At 28.3% G+C, this 16,652-nt stretch overlaps 1 long non-coding RNA gene across 1 annotated transcript; it reads left to right on the top strand.

Moving 5' to 3' along the window:
- Positions 1–5,455: 5,455 nt before the first annotated feature.
- LOC121116295 (uncharacterized) lies at positions 5,456–14,562 on the top strand. The gene is made up of 3 exons (XR_005863808.2): positions 5,456–6,099; positions 13,865–14,281; positions 14,352–14,562. It is a non-coding gene; the product is annotated as an uncharacterized lncRNA (long non-coding RNA).
- The last annotated feature ends 2,090 nt before the right edge of the window (positions 14,563–16,652 follow it).

The following is a 16,652-nucleotide window of genomic DNA, read 5'->3' as shown; positions in this document are numbered from 1 at the left end:
TGTCTTACCATACATCTTGCCAAATAATTTCAGTGCCCTATAAATCAGGCCATTTCATTTCTTCTTTATGGTCTATAATACCCAATATATTTTCAATATTAGGATGAATAACTTTGTAGTACACTAAATGAAAAAATAAGAAAAATGTATATTCAATCTAAAAATAAAAATTCAACATCCCAGCGAAAAATAAGGAAGTTCAAATTTATGAAATGATTTTCCATTAGGTATCGATATTTATAAAAAATAATAGGAGATTATCGAATTAATGAGTAAAATATAAGTTTATTTCATAAATTTATTCTAACATGTTATTTTATAAATGAGTTATTTTATATCGAGTTATTAGCGCAATCAGGAATTATTCTACTTGAATAAGATTCATAGCATTTATACCTAAATATAATTAAATAAATAAATATCGGGAAGTAAAAGAATTTAATCATACTTGATAATTACTTATGGAGCATTCTTTCAAGTTTCACCACCAAAAAATGAAATTTCCCAACAAAATATTTCACCAAACGATCCACAATTACATGATTGGTTACTTAGATCACAAATAAGGGTATTGAATGGATGATGGGATAAGTCCTTATTTTTGTATTCATGATTCATCACTTTTTAACAATAATTAATTCCTCTCTTCTACAATTGTTATTTAATGGAATAATTATTTATTATTTGTTTTAAAGACTCTATCGAGGAGGTTGGGTTTCTATTATCTATCCAGATGCTTAGTAATCTATATTTATCTTATCCTAAAGTTTGATTAAAATTCTTTAATTGACTTGTATAAGTTTTTGATTTAAATAAAAAAATGTATTGGATTTTTCATTCCTTGATTTTTTTTCAAGCTTGCTTTTATATTGATTCACCACAAATTCATATATATTTTAGATATTATTTGATATCTTATACTCACATATTTTTTTACACGCTGTTCAATCCTATAAATATATTTTATGACTCATTAATAAATATAACAATATATTTATTCAGTGTAAGCATCATCTTTGTTGCCACTGCTCGGTCATTTCAAAACAAGTTTTGTAGGATGCTCAAAATTCCAATTTTGATTTGTCCTTATTTTTGTTCTATTCTGTTGGGATTTAGTCACGTTCAATCTGAAATTTTTTTATACTTATGTGCTTAAGTAATAAAATTCAGCTTTGATATAATCACAGCTATCCATGTTTACTGTAAGCGGGGTCTAAAACAAAAGATACGTTTGTTGCGCTCTTTTATTTCCTTTATTTTTTTAAATTTTAATCTAATCTAAATCATTTTTTTTTAAAGAAAATAATTAATGTTTCTCTTTTTAGCTTAGAAAAGAAAATGCAGTGTCCTTTTTATGCTTATTGTTTGCCAATACTATTTTTGTATATAACATTTATTTATTTAGCTATATATACTCTATTTTTTTAATCAATTGTACGGGTTAGAACAAATACCCCAATGCCCTTTCTCCTAAAAGAGACTTTGTCTACAGTCCATGTTGGTATTTATGAATGTAAAGCTCAAAAGAAAGAATTCAAAAATGAGGTGAAAAAAACAAAACTTTGGATGAAAATGTACCAATTTTGAAGGTGATTTAATTCTACTATTTTGAAAATGTTTACATAATTTACAAATCTTGTTAATAAATAATTGAGATTTATAGTAATTACATTTAGTTGAAAAACTAATAGACGTTGGGCAATAAGTCCTAAATGTTTTACTCGTGTACAGATGTAAATTCCAGGTACAAAAAAATGCATACAAAACAATCCTTTAGTCAAACTGCGTGTTATCAATTACATAACACTAAGGTTACAGGATAAAAAATAATATTTAAAAATATTTATGGGGGCATATCTAATATCCATTAACTTTCCTCATAAAGAAAAACACTTTGTCTAAAATTCCTAAATATTATTGAGTTTTTTTAAAACCATTAAATTGTGAAAAGTAATTTTTTTTGTCATGTAGCTAAATATTCACCTTTAGTTCCATTGAAATACCATTTAAGTTCATTGCCTTAACCATGATTCACGTTACTCATTCATTCTGTGGAAATAATGGGTCAATAAACTCAAATTATTTCGATTAAATAAATCACTAAATCTATTGTTTTATGTAAACTGTACAATTTAAAAAAAATAAGACCAGGAGGCAAAACAAACCTTATGCGCATTTAAGTAAATATATATAATAAAATCAAAGCAATTGGCCTGAATGGTACGAAATAAATATTTGTTAATAAGTTACATTCATGCTAGACAACTGCCTCTAGCATGAATGTACATTTTATGTCTAATGTCTATTTCAATTATAGTTTCATTTTTTATTTTTTAGTGCCATTCTAAAAAAGTCATTTATTTATAGAATAATTCTTATTCTGCTGTGTTGGTTCATTGGAAAGAGAACATATAACCTTGCAATGGTTACAGGCAGCTGAAGTTATTTCATGAAGAAATTCATATTTGAATTAAACTTCCTCTTGTTAATTTTTTTAGGAAAAAGTTATAATAAAAAAACTATATTTGGTTAATTTTTTTGTTAATTTTAGCCCCTCCAACGCTTTGTTCCTTCAATGTACCATGATTATAATTTACTTTCAAAATTTCACTAACCTTGTGATTTCTTTCTTCTGGGACTTTTTAATCGTTGTACGTCCTGTAAATTTGCGAATATGTGTGAGAAGTGAATTCTATTAACTCTCCTTAGTAACAGACAATCAGGGATATTATAGAGAAATAATAAAAACTATATGTATTTCAAAAACCAGAAATGAAATTGACTATTTTATTATAAATAAATATGTATATCTATATACATATATATTTAACAATGATCCATCCGCTATCTACGTAAACTTGTCTCAAAAAATGATCTTTAAAATATATACTTTATATTATCATTTTTTTTGGCAATTTGAATTAGATTCCATGCTATTTCACTTAATTTTTTTTAGAGTTCTTTGTAAGTGAAGCTTCTTTACTTTCCTCTCATATAATTCAATTTGTTTTTTATAACTTATAATATATAATGTCAATCTACTTATATTTATAAATAAAACGTTTTAACTGACGTCACAAATTAAATCATAAATCGAATCTACACCACTTTGAGGATTCTTTGCTGATATCTTGAGAAGAAAAACTGGAAATTTTTTCAAGAAATCATGAAAACCAGTCATAAAAATAGTCATAATTGGATGAATATATACTAAAAAATACTCTATTTCGGTTTGGATCGATTTTAGAGGAGAAAAGTAGAACAGTTTGAGTAATATAACAGTAGAGTTGTAAATTCTAAGCATTTTTGTCATCTACAAAAAACAAACCAAAAAGTGACATTGAAACTCTGTGTAATTTTAATATTTTTTGAAAGAGATAGCTTAGTTGGCGTGGGGTGGAATTAGATTACCTAAAACGGCTATAAGAGGGTAGAACATAAACCCCATTCTCACTCCGTAGCTAGTAGAGACATTGACATAAATTACTCTGATGTCAATCTAGAATTTTAATATGAGTCCAACAAGAACTTTAACTAATAACTCCCCAAACAATCATAAACCTTGCTCTCCGTCCTTCATGAGTACAGAAGGGGGTGCGCAGGGGGTGGACTGGAGCCCCCCCCCCAAATAAAGGAATGTTTGCCTTTAGTATTATTTTTTTTTTCGTCATTCGGTCAAATTATGCAATATAGTAAAAAAAATAAATATTTGACTTTTTTTTAATAGCAATGGATTTTTTAAAATTGTTTAATTTTAAGTGAATATTTGCTTATTTTTGAAATTTCTCTTTAAGAAATTAATTTAAGAATTAAATTTTTGAAATATTCATCCAAAATGTTTAATATTTTATAAATGACTCTGGATTTTTTAAAGTTTTTTTCACAAAATTTAATTTTTTTTTTTTTTTTTAAATTTAACATTTTTATTTTTTTTTTTTAAATTTAACATTCGAAATATTTTTTCAAAAAAATTATTTCCTCAAATTTTTTTTCTAAAAAATTGAATTTTTTGACTAGCCATGAATTTTTAAATTTTATTTTCCAAAAAATATTATATTTTATTTTTTTCAAAAATTTAGTATGTGAAATTTAATTTTTGAAATTTGTTCCAAAAAATTAAATATTTGGAATTTTTTTCTAAAAATTTAATTTTTTGTAAATAGCTATGGATTTTTGATTTTTTTTTTTTCAAAAACTGTTAATAAAACAAAGCTTGCGGATACCCCTGGCTCACAAACACTTTATACTTAGATCACCTTAAGAGAATCATAACAGTTTAGTAAAATAAAAAAACTGATCAGATCGCTAAATACAAAAAACCTACGAAAAAGCTGCTATCATCATTTTTTAACTCTCGAAGACACAACATCTAAGTATAAAGTAATCATTGGGGCATTATGAATGACTGAGAGTAATACTGAGTGTTTGCTTCGAGGCAATAGAAGTATAAGTTTTTGTCTTCCTCAAAGTAGAATTGAGGATCCACGTTCGAGTAAATCCAGTATACATGCATAAGTGGGATGTGTGTTTGCTGCCTTCCTCTGATAGCTGCTTGTAGCTAATCAAATAAAATTAAACATGCACTAAAATTTTGTCGTTTAGGTCCCCAAGATGACCAATATCAACGTCTCATGAAAACACTTTATGGAAACCCTTTCTTTTATAAGTATTATACAGGACAATTTTATTAGAATACAGTCTCATTACATTGTATGTGATGATTTATTAAAGGAAATCCCTCTTTGATAGAGGTTCATATAAAATGATCATATTTCCTTTAAAAAAGTCATTCAATATTTTCGTTAAAAATGCTAAGTCATTTTAAGTTAATGTCGAAATCATTTTAAATTCTTTGGTAGACTGTCAATTTCAACATATAAACTGCACTGATGATTCATCATTTTATTTTATTAAAATCAAGTAGAGGCTTGAAAATAAACAAAATTTTATTAAAAATTTTGAGAAATGTCATCTGATAAAGTTAAGTCTAAAAATACTAACTGATAACTATTTAATTATCCCTTAAAGTACCAACTGGATCCATATAATCATTTTTTTAAGCGTGATTGTTTGCTCTACTTCCCTTCTTTGTACCAACCAATCATAATGTTGTGCGCATTTCTATAAATTAAATGAAACACAGGTTTTTATTTACTCAGTTTCATATTATATTTTACACTTATAAAAACACTAAACCCAAGAGTATATAATAACCATATGTCCAATGCACCCATTAATATTTTATTTTTAAAACTTAAAGGTAATTAAAGGTCCCATATTTTGAAAGAATAGATGCAATAATAATTCAAACTTTTGTACAAATGAGCAAAAAATTCTCATAACAATCCTGCTCATCAGTAATTAGCTACTAACAGGAAAAAAAGGGATATTCTACCATGTTGCAATTTCTTTGTTCTTTTAGATATAAATTCATATACAATACAGGGAGTCGACGTTTTTTGTTATGATGCAGATGTCTGATGGCGTCTCTTTTTTTGCCGAACGAAACGTTAGTGTATCAACAAACTATACTGAAGTTTAACTTATCATGGCGACACCTATAGAAAGATAAAGAAGATTGAATTTACAAAGGAAGAACGGCGTTGTGCCGTGAAAATGACTTTTGTCTACAACAACATAGATATTTCAAATCGGGAGGTCTCAAATATGTCCCTTTTCATACCTCAGACAGGTCTCTGAAGTAGCTGAGTGATCACTGCTATGACTTTAATGAGAAGGAAATATGCCTCTCCCCTCTCCCCCCCAGATCTTAATCGGATGGATTATTTTGTCTGGAACTTTGTTGAATCTGGACCAAATCAAACATCTAATGCCATCAAGGACTTCTGATTGTGTCCATCAAGGAGACAATAACCAACATGCCAACGAACTACCTCGTCAACGCCTTCTTCTCCTTCCAGACCTAAATCGACTATAATTGATACTGGAGGCAGATACATCAAATGACCTCTTTTTCATAAGTGCAATTCAAGGAAATCCCCCAAAAATGTAGCTTCAGTAACATTTTTTTTTAAAGCACCCATTTGATCTTAACACCCTGTATGTCAACGACTTTATCATGAATTATACATTGCTAAGGTAAACCAATATTTTGTAACAAATGTATACAAAGATGTTACTGAGTTAATAAGATTCAGGCGATTTATGTGTGTATTAAGTTGAATAGTATATTAAGCGTTATTAGCTTTTTGATGGTGACTTTTTATGTTACAGAAATTGCTGAATAGTTTTTTTGATTTTAGGATTTTCCGATCGCTCGAAGAAATACTTATTCAAAAAGATTAAATGAAATACCACATTAGTTCACTTTATACAATATCTACCCTTGTTTACTAAACATTTATATTTTGTTGTTTATTTGCCAATGACGTTAGTTGTAATTAATTGCGTATTCTCAAAATATACCATTTTTCTCCTTGGAATGAATAAAGTTCGAATTATTTTCTTCATTAGAACTCATGTTATTATTATAATCATTTGAATTATCTTTTTTTAGTCAATCTTGGGTTGATATCGAAATACAATGCATTCAGTAGTCTTTTCGATCTAAAATTATATCTTTATTGATGGACGAAATGTGGGGAAAATTTTTAATGTCTCAAGTTTCTCAAAGTTATTTTTCATAGATATCACTTTGGATTAAATAAAAGTAAATTTTACTTCCAAATTCACAAAAAAAGAAAAAAACCTTTATCAACTGAAAAGTCGATCAACATTGTCATTGACTTATTATAAAGTGATTTGGTGTTGTGGCTTGGAAACAATCGGATACTTAGGTCGAAAAATTTGTTAGAGGGAAAAACTGCTCTGACAATAAAGAATGGCACATATTACGAAACTTATCTATGTACACTTTATGATTTATAATATTTTTGCTATTTAAAAAACGTCTTTGTCGAGCATCCATTTTAACTAAAAATATCCAAGAGATATATATCCTGTGGTTATCTTTATTGTGTATTGCAACTTTTCTTCAATATAGAAACAGACAAAAAGGACTAAAAATCAATTGGTAGTTAGCCAATCGTTCAAAACTATGAAATTATTATTCAATATGAGTTGATATTTGTTCATAACTTAACAAAAATTAATTCGAATCCAACCAATCAACATTCATGACACTGATGAGAAGGAAAATAAATGTGTGTGTAAGTTAGCTAACACATTATTAATACAAATATAATTTATAAATTAATTTTTGTATGCATCAACAACTATGTCCGCTATTTAGCTTTTACAAGTACTAACTATTCAACTTTCTGTACATATATAAATAGTTAGGACCAAAGCGAAGTGACGAAGCCCATCTGTTAGCTTGACTAAATTTATCGTCAATATGAAATCGATTTCTCTATGCAAGGTGTCTTTTTTAATAACACCCCACATGACGTCACTGCATCATTCTCTGTCATTTTCTTTTTTGCCGTATCCAACTTTTTCTTCACATTGCAGAATTAACCTTCTTAATTTAGATAAAAGGGTGAATTCATGCAGTTTGTGTAGTTTGTTATCAAATAATGTTCATCTATACTCGATGCCTTCGGGTGGGCATAACACTCTAGTTCCTGTGTCCAATATTTACAATTTATAGATTAAAAAAAGATTGATATGAACTAAATACACTTATATAAAGCTATAGAGTACCTTTTAAGTTAAAGTATTTGTCTGTGATTCTCAAATCAAAAAACAATTAAATAAATAAAAATAGATGGATTCACCGTTAGTCACTCCTAATCAGATTCCTCAATTAAATTAAAGGTTATCAATTATATAACAATAAAAAAGATATTCTACCACTTTCGTGGGCAATGTCCTCATTCAAGGACAACAAGTTATAAAACACCATTGTATTATGATTATAACTACTATTGTAATATAAGTATATATATATAGATAACTAATGGTAATATTTATTTAGAGGTATATCCAAAAAAATACAAAATATGTTTTACAGTCATATTTTGCCCCCATAGTGTTGCTTAGCCTTTAAGCCATTTACACTAAATATAATATATTGAAGGCTGAATATGAACTTATTGATATACTGTTTCCTTATTGGTAAATGTATGTAATTAACTTTTGGGTTGATCATATTCCAATCAAATAAATTCGTATTGTTTCTAAATACATAAAATACAGAAATCTGAAAAAAGATTTATTCCCGGGAAGTGTAAATTACTCCAAAATAATTTTAGTTGTCACTTATCTTTCAAGTATTATTAGATGCCTTCAATTATACATGAATACTACTGACGATCTTACCAATAAGTAACAAAAACTATTCAAATTGGTCTCATCTTGCCAAAATTATATCTTGAGTTTGATATGGAAGGCATTGCAGCAGGTACAGGTCATCTTAATGCGAATGTTGTCCCATTCTCGAATTAGGGAGGTTTTTAGTGCATTCAAATTTGTATGACATTTCTTGCATGCAGACCTATCCTTCAAAATGAACCAGATTCCAAAGTCAATCAGGTTCATATCCGGACAGTATAAAGACCTAAAGATACGGCTTCAAAAACTAGTGAGATGAGTTTTGCATTACTCCTGTTGTTCTGTGTAGAACGATCCAATAATGATGACGACTAATTATTATCTTATATACACAATTATATACTTACTCTTATGTAAAGTATCTTGTGTTAGAGAGTAGATGTGCCCACAGCAGGTGGTCTTGAGGGATATAGCCCCCTATCCCCCCTGTATCTGTTGCCACTTTTTTTGGAATCTTTTATAGAGTAGAACCTCGGGAGCAGAAGTATTTTCTTTGCTTTTTTTCCCCCAAAAACTTGATACACCTTTAATAGTAATATTTGATGATTCCCAGATACTCTTTTTTTAATTAAAAAGGATGATATAAGACAAATCACAAACCCTTTCGTGATGGAGGCAATTTATTTCCAGTCAATTTGGTAACAAATACACAATTAAGATATAATTGACTTTGACATAGTGCTGATCTGTTTTTGCACTTTGATATTTAAACTACTTTGGTTGAATAAACTTAAATCCTATAAAGGATTTTTCTTTCTTAAAAATGTTTCAGTAATATATCTTCCATCTATCTTTGTTGAATTTAGCATCCTTGGTTATTAACTTGTAAGTAAATTACAAAGTATTGCGTAGTATTATTTGTTACTAAATATTCTTGAACTATTATGATTAATAATGGTAGTACTAGGATAGCTCTATACCGAAGGAATTTAAATTGTTTACAAAAGTACTCTAGATGTGCATATGAGTAATGATGCAATTTAATGACCGACACAACCAAAACAAGGAGTCTTATTTTGCAGAAGGATTTTGAAAATGTCCAATGTTTTCTTTATCGATTATCGTGAAATCGGTTCACGATAAAGCTTCTAATATAAATTAAAAAAATTTCAAAATGACTTAATTTACTCAAATAAATGTTGACATTGTTTTGGGAAAAAAATATATAATTAGAATTATAATGCAAAATAGTTGATGAGAAAACTAATACATCTAGAAGTGTTGCATGTTATATTTTCCCAATTTTCCTCCTGCAAAATAAGACTCATTGTTTTGGTTGTGTCTGTCTTTTAAACTTATCAATGACAAATGAGGAGTGGTACTCATTAAAGGTACCTCTGAACAAAGTTTAATTTTGTACAAACTTTATCAATTGTGTTTTTTATAAAAAGAAACGAATTTTGAGCCAGCGACCAGGACATTTTAACAAAATAAAATAAGAAACACCCTACTGTACATGCGATTAAGCTAAACTGATAGGATAACTTTACTGCAAAAATCAAATCGTGAAATATTTTTATAAAATGATGACGATTGTGTAATAATGAAAAAATTGTGGTGAATCGGTCCTAGAACTGTAGTATTCCTAATCATTCTCCTACCTTTTCAGTATTTTTTCTTATCGCTCACCGCTAGCTTTTTATTTTCTTCCTTCTTAGATAGGATTGAAGAAAATTTAAGGAAGAAAATAATATATCATACCTTCTACTTTAAACTTAAATTATCTTGTCTCTTTTAAAGCTTTAATCTCATTTAAAGAGGTTGTAGTAAAACTTTAACAGCTGAAATGACGTAGTTCAACTCTTTTAGTTACTATAAAAGACCTCTAAGGAGCGATACTAGGACTCATAAAATTAACCTGGACCGGACTAATAGGAATACAGTTATAGACAGATCCAACACTATAAGAAGGTAATACTGAATATTGGACAAATAGATAAAAAAAACGTTTATATACTTTTTTAAAATAACAAATAGTAATAATAACAAAAATTCAGCGTAAAGTACCCACATGCCAGCCTATACATATACTGAAGGGTTATGTCATACAAACATCTTTTGACTAACGTAACAAACTATATATTATCTACAATATATAAAGTTAAGTCTAATTACATAGTTTTGTTGCAACTAAACTGGTTTTTTGAAAATAGTTTACAATAAAATTTATGATATCCACGTATTCTATTCATGTTACCTCAACAAATGGGTAAGGATCCATCCTGGGAAGGGTAACTGTAGGATTATGGAGAGTCTTATAACTTAACAGCAAGGTTGAGTCCGGTACAGGTTCAGGGGTCCTATTTGTCCCAGACTCGGTTTTTTCATTTGAACGGGTTCGGTTCAGCTTTATCAGTCTCGGTTTGGGTGTTAGGTCTCGGTTCTTTTTTATACAGGCTCAGTTTGGTAACATGCACTTAAAACAATACTGTTGCTAGAAAATTCGGGTCTAGGAAATGATATTAGATACAAACAGGGCCTCAGCTACCTTATACGCATAGTACTTAGTGCCCCAAGTTCCAGCAGGGGACCAGAAAATTAAGACTTCTCCCGTTTTTAACTTGGGACATTTTCGCATTGATACTTTTGTGCCTTGGATCATATGTAATATAGTCATATGTAAGGATGTGTTCCTGGAGTTTATACCGTTGTATTCCAGCTTTGAGAAATTTGAAGGTAAACAAGCTAGACAATCAAAATTATTCCAATCTATATACGTAGGTTTCAAAACATTTGGAATGAATTGCAGGTTGCGAAGAATCATTGGTATTCATATACAGTCCATTTCTTCATAAAAAGGCCATAGAGATATATATTCAAACATCTGCTTATATCAAGGATTAATTATAGATCAAAATCAAGATGAGGACCTCGTCTATTAAAGTTTACTTGAACTTATGAATATAATATAATATAAATCTCTATACTTCAGTAATTTATCACAATCATAGACCGTGCTGTAAATTATGTTGCAATCTTGTGGTTTTATATCTTATGCCTTTTTTGTGAATCTATAGAGTAGTTGAGCTTGAATGATTGAATAGGATAAGGAAATCTTTGCAGATTCAGATTCAAAGTTAGAATATCCTTTACTTATATAATATTAGTTATTACTTATAATTTTACAGTGAACTTCAAACTTATAAAAAGGCAGAAATATCATTTCTAGGATGGGATATTGAACATTGGCGCCAAATGAAATTTCAAGGGAAAAGCTAATCGAAATAGAATATATTAATTCTGTTTTGTAAATATAAATTATAAAAATAAATGGAAGGGGTTGCCCCTCTCCCATTTGGCGCGCAAAGGTTTTCATATGAACTTATTTTTTTTGTTATGCGTCATTGAAAAAAAAATTATTTCTAAAAAGTATGTGTTTTATAATATAAGAAATATCTTATGTTATTAAAAAAAATATCCAGGGATTTTCCAAGGGTTCAAGAAGCAATAAAGGCTTGCACGCGCACTGTTTGATATAAAAAGTATTTCCTCAAAAATATATATATTATGTTCATTTCTATTGCCAAGACGCAACTTTCATCATGGTTAAATTTTTTCTATCTCAATTTTTCTTTTGGGACAATACCCTATATAATGAACATGTTTCCCTCCTCTAGTCAGTCAATCAATATTTCTAAGTACATTATGACTCCATCCATCAATAAAGTCTTTATACATTAAATGTAATTGAGTCATCTGTTTGTCCGTTTGGGCTTTATTCTGAAGAAGCTTGAGAAGCATTTTATTAAGAAATTAGAAATGCAAGAATGTATCACTCAAAAGACAACCATCAAGAATTAACACCCTTACTTATCACTTTCACCATCTTCTAACAAGCGGTGACCCTTTAATATCTCAACCTTAAAAATATAATTCTAAAGGAAATAAACAAAATTTTGACAGATGCTTTATCAATAAACGATGAATCTGATGAGATAAATTAAATGTATGGTTTTGTATATTTGTTTTGTATCAACAAATAAATTATATTTCAATCATTTTCCTAAATATCTCAATTTTTCTTTTGGGACAATACCCTGTATAATGAACATTTTCCCCTCCTCTAGTCAGTCAATCAATATTTCTAAGTACATTATGTACATAAATGCTTTAAAAATTATATGAAATCAGTTAAAGCTTATATATTTTTGATAAATAAGTTATATAAAACTAAAATTTTAACTAGAGTTCTAAAAAAAAAATATCCTATAGTTTGGCCCACTTTTTTTAGGGAAATAAAGCACTGTGCAGTGGCGTGAACCTTGGAGTACATATTACTTCATGATTCATTGAATATATATAATTTATCATCGACACCATAAATAACTAGGAATAAGTAGGGGAGAAAAAAAAACACAAAGAAAATTATACTAAAATTTGATGTTAACACCTTTTTCTACTAATATTTTCATGAAGCACATGTCGAGTTTAAAAATTGTATTATATAGAATTTTTATTTTCTTTTATCTTTACAAACATGTATAAATATATTAGTACAATAACCGTATTTGAACTAGAGCTCTATAAATCCCTGCCAAAATATCAGGCGACCCTTTGGTTTTTCAAATAAAATTATAATTTTAGGCGCAATAGAGGATATTTTTTATCATAATTATGTATTACTTTGACTCTGATTTATTAAAATATATAATTATCTTCTATTAAAACTAATTTTTGCATCCCGTACGAAAGAGTCGTAAATGTTTTTTTTGTTTTTTTCAAATATTAATGCATATAACAATTCTAAATTAAATCATTTAAGATTTACTTTTGTATATTTTTTTTCTTTCTAAAATGAATAAATTTTTTAAAAACCTTTATAGATATTATATTTGTTTATCCAATAAATAAATAATTATATTTTAGCCATTGGTCTCAGCAATCTTAATTACTCTACATGATCTAAAAGAACTTATATCAAATGAAAAAAATCATCATATACCTGATTTAATATTGAAGTCATGTTGAAAAAATATTGGGATGAAATAAATCGATATCAAACACCTTATCCACTACTAAGAACACTTGGTAATAATTTAAACATGCTCAAAAATATAATTTAGTAGAATCCACAAAAATAGACTTCTATACAAAAAAACACAATTATTAGTCAAAAATTATTAACAAAAAATCTTTTTTTTATGAACGTTTTAATCACTTTATATTGTCGACTAATTGCAATAGATATACTAAAATAACAAATACAGAATAGAAATATTATTATTTCATTAATTCATTTATTATATTAATGATATCGACCTAACAACGATTTAATAAAGAAAAAAGATTTAAAAACATTTATAAATATAAATACTTGATTCGAGTTCTTTAATGCAAAAACAAAACAAAAACATTAAGCTCAATATGTAAATCATTAATAAAGTTTTCAGTGATATAATAAAAAATTTAATTATTGTTCTAACTATAGATCGCTTATTTCGTCTTTAATTTAGTCGGATGTCATTCTCTCTATTTAAAGCAACTTAGTAGACAATTAGAAAAATCTAGATACCAAATGATATTTTCCGACACAATTTTATAAATTCTTTCTAATTAGAAATATCTCCAGTTCTAGCATCCTGCTGAAAAAATTATCTTCATTTCTTAAGAAGATTTGCCAACCAATTGCAAGCTTGCTTAAGTTCCAATAAATATCTTATATTAATCAACATTCAAAATAACCCTAGTTTGTTCAGCAAAGGAGAAATGATCTGAATCATTGACTTTCATGGACAAAGTTCCCATCTTAATCTATATACATCTAGTACAATCTTTGATGTAAGTAGAGATTTCAATATATTTTCAGAGCCTTTTGATAGAAAAATGGACTGCATATGAATACAAATTATTCTTCGCAATGGACCGTAGCAGTAGTATTCGGCGATTCCTTCTAAATGCCTTGAAATTTACGTATTAAGTTTGAATAATTGTGATGGTCCAGTTGGTTTACTTTTTTGTAGAAATTTCTCAAAGCAGGAATACAACGGTAAAAATTCCACTTACAAACCTAAACCTATAACTAAAAAGTAGTAAAATTCAATTTATTATTATCAAAGGTTAAAAAGTCTCAAGATGAAACGTCGCCAGGCAAAACAGTACAAGGCAAATAAGGGAGATAGAAAAAATGGCACAAGGCGGGCACGTGCATGGCAAAAATGTTCAAGGCAAATTCTTTTAAAACGTCTTTATATTATATATATTATTGTGAATTTAAAAAAAATTGTGATATAAGCTTCAAATTACATACAAATATATTGCATGACAAAATTTGTCTGGATGATAAGTCCATCTTTTATTTATATATTTTTAAAAAATCGAAATTTACGAAGAAAATTGAAAAAAAATTATTTGCACTAATTTCGTTAAAAAGTTGTAAATACCATTTATATTCATTGTAAAGAAAAACGCAAACCTCCCAAGATTTTTTTCATAATTGCAAAAGCAAAAAAGTTAGGGAAAATAATGTCGTCAAAAAATAAACGATCTATATTTATACCCATGTTAGGTTTTAAATGTTCATGTCCTAAATACTTGGTTTAGTAACATTTCTTCTTAAAAATTAAAAATTGAAGTGTGATGAAAAAAAAAGAAAAAAGGGAAACAGTTACTGTTCCAAGTTTATATATAAGCAACTCTCCAGATACATTTTTACCAACTTTATTTATTTACGAATCCAATATTTCATTGAAAATCCAATTCTTTTGCACCTGAAAAAAAAACCAATTTCACCAATTTCTTTTTTTTTTTTGCCCATAACTTTTTATTTTGAATAAATTAAAAAACGTCTAAATAGTATATATATTTTTCTAGACGCCGATCACTTTTTTAATTATAACTTAACCTCCTAACTAGTCTGTTTGAGCTCCAAAAAGCGGAGTTCGTGTTTTGGGTACATAATAAGTTCCATATATTAATCCCCTCGCCCCCCCCCTCCAAATGATGATAATCGCTGCCCCCGTTCTAGCCTAACGAGGTACAGGAGGTACCCATGTCAAGTTTCGGTCTCCTAGGTCTCTAGGGCACCCATAAAGGACACACACAAAAACCCTATTATATAATTTACAGATAACAGCAATAACTAATTAATCAAAAATCAATGATTTTGCCAAAATAACTTTGAAGACCATCAGTTCTAGAGTTTAAAGGAACCCTAGTTGGATCCTTAGATACGTGGCCAAAAACGATTTGGTTGCCTACTCAAAAGAGACATGAAAGAAACACACTTTTAGGGGAAAAAGGCACAACGGGGTCAATCGAGATAAACTCAACAATCAACCATTTCCCTATCCCTTTTCATTAAAATCCGTTTAATTCCATTTTGAAGACTATAGCTCTCCAAAATTACACCAATTTCAAAATTAAAATTAGTTCGGCCACAATAAATTTAGTTTTTTTGCCGTCTTTAGAGATGCTAAAGCTGTTCCTTCAATACATACATGCAAGCCTTTTCGTAGGAAGGCGGAACTATTTTTCATAATAAGAGACCTTATAAAATAAAATTGTAGATATTTTTTGATTTATTTGAAGCAGTTTTCATTTTGTATAATTTGACTAGTCAAAATGTTAGGGTGATGAGTCCATTTAATTACTCTTTCCAACTGTTAACTTCATTTATGTAATATTAGGTACATATATTCAGTACTACTCTTTATTGGCGTGTAGTTAAAAATGAGATTTTTTTTAGGCAGACAACTGACATTTCTGATAAAGCACAAATGAAGCCAAAACATATTATATTAATTATTTTGACTAGGAGGGAGTCAAGTTTTCTGTGAGAAGGTCACATAAAAATAACACAATTTTAATGTTGTATTACTTAAAATATTTAATGGATATTTTTTATATAACCAAAATAGAATGTCTATAGAAAAAATTATTGATTTTTCCCAATGGTATCACCTAATAATTAACCACTCTTTTTATCTTTTTTTGGTCAGCTATCGATTTACTTTTTCTTTTCCTGTGTTTATTACTGTTTTGAGTCTAAATTGCTTGAACTTAGATAAATTATTTTTTGTATTAAAGAATTCCCTACTACTAAATGGATAATAATCTCATATTCGATAGAAAGAATTGACTAACCCCCATAAAATTTCAGTATTATTTATTTTTCCGATCAAAGAAAAGGTTGAGAAATATAATACAAAATCCATATATTTGTTCGTTTATATTTCAAACTGAATTATAGTTATAACTCTTCTAACAACTTTTTTGAGCACTACAAAAAATGTGTCATGTGAGTCATCCCATTTACCTATCCCTGATTTAGATATCATTTAAAGCCAAAAACAATCTCATCTCCTGCACAAATTAGATTTCTATTTTTTTAATAATTTGTTTATTTTGGATCAATGTTC

The sequence above is a fragment of the Lepeophtheirus salmonis genome, chromosome 4, assembly GCF_016086655.4.
Source record: "Lepeophtheirus salmonis chromosome 4, UVic_Lsal_1.4, whole genome shotgun sequence".
NCBI lineage: Eukaryota > Metazoa > Arthropoda > Copepoda > Siphonostomatoida > Caligidae > Lepeophtheirus > Lepeophtheirus salmonis.
This window is presented reverse-complemented; position numbering and strand designations above follow the sequence as displayed.